At 34.3% G+C, this 7,500-nt stretch overlaps 1 protein-coding gene across 1 annotated transcript in view; it reads left to right on the top strand.

Moving 5' to 3' along the window:
- The window catches only part of LOC135212125 (peptide transporter family 1-like), a 40,160-nt gene that overhangs the window by 9,167 nt on the left and 23,493 nt on the right, over nt 1-7,500 (top strand). The window lies entirely within an intron of this gene.

Genomic DNA, 7,500 nt, shown 5'->3' with positions numbered 1-7,500 from the left:
ATCTTTCTTATTTTCTAAGTATTCATGTTAATAAGAGTGTATTTGCGCGTTCATTCACTTTTTAATCAGGTATTAGTTCAATTTTATTATTCTCGTAATTTTTTCTCTCTCTTGTTTTATTTCCATTCCTATTTCTAGCATTTTCTTATAAACGTTTTGACTTTAATCTTACCTTTCCCTCTACTTTATAATTATTATTATTATTATTATTATTATTATTATTATTTTGCTCTATCAAGTCCTCCAATTCGACTGGGTGGTATTTATAGTGTGGGGTTCCGGATTACATCCTGCCTCCTTAGGAGTCCATCACTTTTCTTACTATGTGCGCCTTTTCTAGGATCACACTCTTCTGCATGAGTCCTGGAGCTACTTCAGCCTCTAGTTTTTCCAGATTCCTTTTCAGGGATTTTGTTTATTAGAAAGAAATAAATTAACCAATCAATAAATAAACAGATGTGTCAATTGGTAACCTCCTATATTCCATTCATCTTTGTGTATCTTCATTTTGAATGCGTTCATAATTCAAGCTCTTTGATTGGTCGTCCGATTGCCGGAGCTAAAGAACTTTTATTATGGTTAGACTTTGAGTGTGCGACCTCGGAGGAAATGTTAGATAGCTTTGGCATATAAGCACTGTAACTCCGGTAGGGGTTGGCGTGAGTCTAGCAACCTCATCTCAAAATAGGTAATGAAATCCAATTGTATTAAGATTCCTTGTAATTTCTTGTCAAATATTTTGTATGATCACGATTAAGATGTAAGCATACTTATGAATTGACTGTATACATTGTTATTATTATTATTATTATTATTATTATTATTATTATTATTATTATTATTATTTTTTTTTTTTTTTTTTTTGCTCTATCACAGTCCTCCAATTCGACTGGGTGGTATTTATAGTGTGGGGTTCCGGGTTGCATCCTGTCTCCTTAGGAGTCCATCACTTTTCTTACTATGTGTGCCGTTTCTAGGATCACACTCTTCTGCACGAGTCCTGGAGCTACTTCAGCCTCTAGTTTTTCTAGATTCCTTTTCAGGGATCTTGGGATCGTGCCTAGTGCTCCTATGATCATGGGTACGATTTCCACTGGCATGTCCCATATCCTTCTTATTTCTATTTTTAGATCTTGATACTTATCCATTTTTTCCCTCTCTTTCTCTTCAACTCTGGAGTCCCATGGTATTGCGACATCAATGAGTGATACTTTCTTCTTGACTTTGTCAATCAACGTCACGTCTGGTCTGTTTGCACTTATCACCCTATCCGTTCTGATACCATAGTCCCAGAGGATCTTTGCTTGATCGTTTTCTATCACTCCCTCAGGTTGGTGCTCGTACCACTTATTACTGCAAGGTAGCTGATGTTTCTTGCACAGGCTCCAGTGGAGGGCTTTTGCCACTGAATCATGCCTCTTTTTGTACTGGTTCTGTGCAAGTGCCGGGCATTCGCTTGCTATGTGGTTTATGGTTTCATTTTTCGTATTGCACTTCCTACATATGGGAGAGATGTTATTTCCGTCTATCGTTCTTTGAACATATCTGGTTCTTAGGGCCTGATCTCGTGCCGCTGTTATCATTCCTTCAGTTTCCTTCTTTAGCTCTCCCCTCTGTAGCCATTGCCATGTGGCATCGCTGGCTAGTTCTTTAGTCTGTCTCATGTATTGTCCGTGCATTGGTTTGTTGTGCCAGTCCTCTGTTCTGTCTGTCATTCTCCTGTCTCTGTATATTTCTGGGTCTTCGTCTACTTTTATTAGTCCTTCTTCCCATGCACTCTTTAGCCACTCGTCTTCACTGGTTTTCAGATATTGCCCCAGTGCTCTGTTCTCGATGTTGACGCAGTCTTCTATACTTAGTAGTCCTCTCCCTCCTTCCTTTCGTGTTATGTATAGTCTGTCCGTATTTGCTCTTGGGTGTAGTGCTTTGTGTATTGTCATATGTTTCCTGGTTTTCTGATCTATGCTGCGGAGTTCTGCCTTCGTCCATTCCACTATTCCTGCGCTGTATCTGATTACTGGCACTGCCCATGTGTTTATGGCTTTATCATATTTCCGGCGTTGAGTTTTGACTTGAGTATCGCCTTGAGTCTCTGCATATATTCTTTCCTGATCGCGTCCTTCATCTCTTGGTGTTTTATATCCCCTCCTTCCATTATTCCCAGGTATTTGTATCCTGTCTCATCTATGTGTTTGATGTTGCTCCCATCTGGTAGCTTTATCCCTTCAGTTCTTGTTACTTTGCCTTTTTGTATGTTGACTAAGGCACATTTTTCTATTCCAAACTCCATCCTGATATCCCCAGATACAATCCTTACAGTTTGGATTAGGGTATCTATTTCCTTGATGCTCTTACCATACAGCTTGATGTCGTCCATGAACATCAGATGGTTGATTCTGTAGCCTCTTTTTCTTGAGTTGGTATTATTATTATTATTATTATTATTATTATTATTATTATTATTATTATTATTTATTATTATTATTATTATTATTATTCAAGTAGAAATGCCATATACGAACTATCGAAAAAAGTTCGAAGAGAATGACAAGCGAATAACTGACTAATAATCAATTAACCTTAAAAATTCAGATGTAACAACTACAAAAGTCTTTTCTATAAATTATATATTTTATTTTATTCTTTTCTGCTTTCTCACATTTTTGCATGGTGGCAGATAGCTTTACTAGATAATACTCTCTCAAGAAGTGTTTCTTATTAACATATAATAATAATAATAATAATAATAATAATAATAATAATAATAATAATAATAATAATAATAATAATGTCCTATTAGGCACTGCCCAAAGGGCATACTATAACATAGTTTATACGCTTAAATATCAACCAAATCCGGTTGAACTATAATTAGATTCTGGGTATGTACCCCTGCCCTTCAAATCCACATACCCGAATATAACGCACTGGTTTCCGTTTAGCCTAAATTTGCAACTGGGCCACTCCCGCCATTCAGTCACGATCGCTTTGTGTCACTGACTGAAGTATGCGCTATAAACTTACGTAATCATTTAGAAAAGAAACGGACTTTCTTGTGTCAGGAAATACAGGTGTTAAGAATGAACAATTCAGCTACAGAGAATGGAAATTTGCGCTGTTTATTAGGTTAGGAAATATAGGCCTACAGTAAGAACAGTTCAGTTGCAGTTAATGGACATGTGCTTTATTTATTGGGCCAGAAAATTTGGGCCTAAATAATAATTTGTTCAGCCGCAGTTGATAGAAATTTGCTCCATTTATCGGGTCGGGGAACGCAGGCCTACAGAGAGAATTCTGTTCAGTTGCATTTTATGGAAATTGTCGCTATCTATTGAGTCATGAAATATATAGGCCTCAAAGAATGAACTGTTCACTCTGTTAATGGAAATTTGCTCTAGTTCCCGCATCGTCATTCGTTCTATAAATGATAATAACAATAATAAAGATGGAGAAACACACTTTCAGTCATAAAAGTGGGACTCAACAAGAGAATAGCGAAAGCCCCACCTCTTGAGAGTTTGAAGGTTATAGGAATCACGGAAAACGAGTGAATTTTAAACCTCGGTCGTAAAAGGAAACCAAAGCATAGAGCAGAGGATAGCATATTCCAACAGAATAGCAAATAAGTGCATGCGCATGTGCTTCCCTGTGTAGGTAGTACTTCTTTCATTTTGATAATGAACTTCCTCGTTTTAACTGGAAGCAACAGTAAAACAGTAAATTAGGTTGCCAATGGTGCGGAAATGTTAGATAGGCACATTCCATTGGTTTTAAGTTGAATGTCACTGCAAAACGCAATTCATGCAATAAACAATACCATTTAAAACCATTTAAACTATTTTTTTTTTCGTAACTGCCTTGAAGGTGGTTCGTATTTGTAACCCAGACTGAGGGGCTTATGCAACTAAGTCGTGATATACATATATCACACAACACACACACACACACACACACACACATACACACACACACACACACACACACACACACACACATATATATATATATATATATATATATATATATATATATATATATACTATATGTGTGTGTATAATGTGTGTATAAACCTAATGAGAAAAATTTTAAAGCATGTAAATAAATGCATAATGATGGAAACATAAAGCTGGATGTAACTTTTAAAGACTACATAGTATTCCAGCCTCAAGTTACATGGATTCAATAGTCTGTAGTAATATTACTATAACTGTTTAATGTTTTTGATGTATCTATTTTCATATATTATGTCTACAATCTTCTTAACTATATATTTTGAATCTTCATAACTATATGTCTAAAATCTTCATAACTAAATCCATCTAAAAAAATGCGTTCAGTGAGCAAAGAAAAAAATGACAGCTGTTTATCACACCGAGGAATTTAAAGAGTAGGTTAGATACTAATATTCCGGAATGCTCTGTCTAGTAGATATCTATCACCGTTAGACGGAAGAGGAAAATAAGTGTCTTTGTTTGTTTTTAGTTTTATTCCTTTATTTCTTAATACCTAATTTAATTTTTCTATATTTTTGAAGTTTCGTTTAATTACTTTGTTTACATTTGATTTCTTTCCTTTATTTATTCAAATAAGACGATTTTTTTTTTACACACGACGATAGAGCCTACTTATTCGTAACTTATTGAAATAGTTTATTGTGGTAATGGTAGTCATCGTGTTACTTTTTATAGTATCATTTATTATAAACAGAATCCAACGAAAGTTTTACCGTGCAGTTAAGCCTGACCCAGTTCTAAGCGGCCACGCACCCGTCCCATGGAAGACCCTTCCAGCATGATGGCCAAAGTGGGGAGTGGCTGCATAGTGCTGCCATCTGTTGGTGATCTAAGTTGTTAATGAGGGTGACGCCTCTGTTTTCGCGTAGTCATGGCTATTTCCTTTCATGTGCTTTTTTCCTTAGCTAGGTTCTTTATTATGTTTGATTCTAATTGAATTCATTATTGCTTGCCTTATACTCAAGGTTTTTCTGTAAATTATGAAGAGCATTTCAAGTATATTAAACGATAACTTTGTTGTTTTTATATACAAAGGTAAATGTAATGAAAATACAATAATAATCCAGTATGTTTATCCAAGGTCTAAAGAATAGCGGATTCCTTAGACCTATTCTTTAGACCTACAACATCGCAATTTTGCATTATGATGAAAATGGATCTATTCCTTTGTTACAGTATCTGAATTTGTACAGAATTGCTGAATTAGATCCATATCTTTCATTGCAGATTTATGGTTTCTCTTAAAAATCACCTATGTGGGTTCGAATCCCACTAACTGAAAGTGACAGCTTCATTTATTTCCTGAGGCTTGTTGTGATTTTAATATATATATATATATATATATATATATATATATATATATATATATATATATATGTATGTATTATATATATATATATATATATATATTATATATATATATATATATATATATATATAATCACAACAAGCCTTTGGAAATAAATGAAGCTGTCACTTTCAGTCCTGATTTCTCCTCTGTGCGCTTGTTCGATTCCACGACAGGACGAAACTATTACTAACTAAAAAATTCCCTTTCAGTTAACATATGTGAAAATATATTGGTTCTGAGATGGAGTGAATTGAATATCAAAGGACATTTGTAGCTTACCCTGGATAGGTTTGTCGGGTCGACACGACCCGAGGAGTGTTTAAAAAAACATGTTTTTTTTCCCCTAAATCATCGTCTATCTCGAATCTGGGTGTGATCGACCTGCAAAAGGATAGCAGAACACACACACTACAATCATGTCAAAACCTGTGTTTGCCTTGCCTTTTTCCTTTCCCATTTTCTGAGTAATAGTTTGTTTTGAACATGTGTAAGGATACAAAGGCAAAGTTATCAAGTAGTGATTTCCTGTCTAACACTGTTGACTCTGGGATAATTTTATATTGTTGGAAACTGTAGGTAGATGGTGTGTGTACATTATGCATGCCATTGGTTGTGGCTGAGATGCCTTATATTGGCATTTGGTCCAATTTCCTTCGAATGCCAGTTTCTCAGTTTTTGCATTTTTTTTTTTTTTTTTTGCATTTTTCATCAACAATGGCCAGCAGGCAGTATTCTCTGGGCATGGATGTTATCAACTTACTTCTAATGGAATTATAAAGTGATATTGATGATAATGTAGAGGTTGCTGACACCTCTATGGAAAAAACCTCAAGTTTGTGTAACAAAGGGTTGGAGGCGAGGGTGATGACCTTGAAATGATTACCACACAAGAGGGGGAAAGAGGGGGTGGGAAGTAGCGGATCTGCGCCTTTTCTGGTGACAGATTACATGAGCTTATGTCAATAAATTATGACACACTGTAGAGAGAGAGAGAGAGAGAGAGAGAGAGAGAGAGAGAGAGAGAATAACATTTCTGATATGACAGTAAATTACATCTTAGTGCAGATCTTTTTACATAATTCCATTCTAGGATAATATGAGTTTATTCCATAAAAAAAATTAGCCACTTCCTAGTTCATTTAGGTACCAAGAAAATTAGTGAAATTTTGACAATTTTTTGGGCCAAAAAAAATACCCTTTTTTTTCTCTTTTCTGATTTTGACCTCTATGGGTCCGACACCTTTTCTGGCAGCCACATATTGTAAATAATAGTTTTAGGAAAGATTCCCTCAATTTTTGTGTGTATATAGCATATTTTGTATTTTTTGTAAATATTTTCACAAATTATTGTTTGAGAGAGAGAGAGAGAGAGAGAGAGAGAGAGAATAACATTTCTGATATAACAGTAAATTACATCTTAGTGCAGATCTTTTTACATAATTTCGTTGTAGGATAATATGACTTTATTCTGTAAAAAAAAATTAGCCACTTCTTATTTCATTTAGGTACCAAAAAAAGTTGTGAAATTTTGGCTTTTTTGGGGGGCCAAAAAAACTTACCCTATTTTTCTCTTTTCAGATTTTGACCTCTATGGGTCCGACACCTTTTATGGCAGTCACATATTGTAAATAATAGTTTTAAAAAGGATTCCCTCAATTTTTGTGTGTATATAGCATATTTTGTATTTTTTGTAAACATTTTTGTAAATTATTTTTTTATATATACTATTTATTTTAATATATTTGTAATAAATATTTAATTTGTAGATGGGTAGGATTTATCTTCTCAGTAGTGTTCAGCAATGGTGAAATTAATTTTAGAAATTAAAATGTACAGCATAGCTATAGTTTTTGAATGTTCACAAATTTTTCTGGGCGCTCAGGTCGAGCTCGACCCCACACACCTTTCAAGGGGTACTAAAATAGCGAAACCTATCCAGGGTTCACACATATATATATGTATATATATATATATGTATATATATATATATATATAAATATATATATATATATATATATATATATATATATATATATATATATATATATATATATATATATATATGTGTATGTTGTGTGTGTGTGTGTGTGCGGGTGTGTAATTGTTTGAACAACAGGGAAGCTCTTTAAACAAAGA

Source organism: Macrobrachium nipponense, chromosome 40 (genome assembly GCF_015104395.2).
Source record: "Macrobrachium nipponense isolate FS-2020 chromosome 40, ASM1510439v2, whole genome shotgun sequence".
In the NCBI taxonomy this organism is placed as follows: domain Eukaryota; kingdom Metazoa; phylum Arthropoda; class Malacostraca; order Decapoda; family Palaemonidae; genus Macrobrachium; species Macrobrachium nipponense.
Note: the sequence above shows the minus strand (reverse complement) of the source record. Positions and strands in the feature narration are given on the sequence as shown.